Source organism: Onychostruthus taczanowskii, unplaced genomic scaffold (genome assembly GCF_017590055.1).
Source record: "Onychostruthus taczanowskii isolate IOZ18803 unplaced genomic scaffold, ASM1759005v1 scaffold99, whole genome shotgun sequence".
NCBI lineage: Eukaryota > Metazoa > Chordata > Aves > Passeriformes > Passeridae > Onychostruthus > Onychostruthus taczanowskii.
Genome location: NW_024507990.1, coordinates 1,150,276 through 1,152,200, shown reverse-complemented (window position 1 = coordinate 1,152,200; position 1,925 = coordinate 1,150,276).

Below are 1,925 nucleotides of genomic sequence, written 5' to 3'. Positions count from 1 at the left end.
TGGGAGTTTAGTTCTGCTGGAGTGTTCTTGGGGCTGTTTTTTGCTCTGTTGTGATGATGGCTGAAAACATATTTATAAAGCCTTTGTCTAAATAATGCTTTGCACTCCCAGGAGGTTCCTGATGTGCTTTGTAGTTCTCATAAGACCTACAGAGCCCTCTGAGTCCTTTGCTTGTCCCTCAAAAAAAGTGTGGAAAGCTGGAAGGAAGTTGAAATGAGATAACTGCTAGGTTATAAAATGAACTTTATTTATTTCTTTAAGAACAAGCAATGTGCTATTTTTCATTCAGTCAAACCAGAAGTGACATGAAACATAAATATCTCCTCTACTAGGAAATAAAAAAGGACAAGACTCTTTATTTTAGAATAGTAACAAAGTAGCTGATTAAGGGAGATGGAGCTGTGTTCTATCTCAATGTATCCAAAGGATAATTCTTGCTAGTTTGCCTATCTGCAAAGGAGGATTTTTAATCAAAAGGAGGATTAAAATGCTGATTTAAAACCACACCATGCACACACGGAGCTCATCCCCTCTAGGCATGGTGCCTGCTCCTCCTTTGAGGACCTGAGGGAATGGATAGAAGTGGGATTCGTTCCAGTGGCCTGCAAGATTCTCTTTCAAGCCTGTAGGAAAAGGGTAATTTGTGCTGAGAGTTTGCTTAAATCTGTGACTGACCTCAGAACTTTCTGCAGAAAACCCCAAATTCTCAGGCTTAAATGCTGCTCCCATGTGCCACTGTTGATCTGTACTTGCATTAGCATCACACTCAGCACAGGAGGTTTGACCCAGGGTTTGACCCTTTCCAATCACACGATAAATCTGGTCTAATTCACCTCACATATTTGTTCTGTGAAAACTACAACCTCTTTATTTTTTTTTAACCTGGGGCAAAACAACTCCATGTATTAGGGCAGGGTGGGGATTGACTGTAGAGTGCAGCCCTGCAGTAAAGGCCTTGGGATTCTCGTGGAAAACAAGCTGGACCTGTGCCAGCAGTGCTCCCCTGCAGCAGCAGCACCCACCAGTCACGGGATGGCATCAGCAAGTGGTCAGCAAGTGCAGGGATGTGCTCACTCCCTTCTGCCTGCCTCCGGGGAGGCTGCATCTGCAACACTCTCTGCAGTTTTCAAACACACTCAGCCCATTGTAAGGGAGATGCTGACACGCTGGAGAGGCTCCAGCACAGCCCCAGGACCTGCAGGAGAGTGTGCTGGGTGAGGAGAGGAGATGGGAATTAAGGAAGGCTGGGGGATCTCACTGCAGAGACGCTGCTGCAAGGGGAGGGGGTAAGAATTCCAAAGCTCCAAGCTTTCCCAGCAAGTGCGCAGTGAAAGGACAAAAGGCAATGTTGCCAGCCAGAAAAATCCTCTGTCAACAAAGGGAGCACTTCGTTTACCAGGAGAGTGCTGCCCAAGGAGGTTGTAGAATCTCCATGGGATTTCCAGGATACATGTGGACAAGACCCTGGAGTGACTTTAGCCAGCTTGAAAGTTAGCCCTGCTTGGAGCAGGAGATGGGATTTCAATGCACATTTCTCACTGACTCAGCTGAACTCACTAATCCAGCAGGAAGGATTGCATTCTGCAGCTTGAGGACTGATCAATTCACTGGAAAAGTCAAGACCTGGTACCTAGAGAAATTTCAAAATCTGAGAATAAAATTCCTAATTAAATTCTAGCCCAATTGAAAACCTGTGTGTATTTTTTTGTATGTATGGTTTATATACCTGGAATTTTCTTATGATTACATTATTGAGGATATGTCACCATTTGTTTTAAACTTTCTGGATCATCTTAATCTTTGTTTCTCACAGTTTCCTTTCTGGGTCACTGGAATATAAGAACCCTGAAATCTTTTCTTTCTACAGTGATGCCACAAACCAGAACCTTCCCCACTAGTCAGAGAAGCTCAGTTGATCTTCAGAA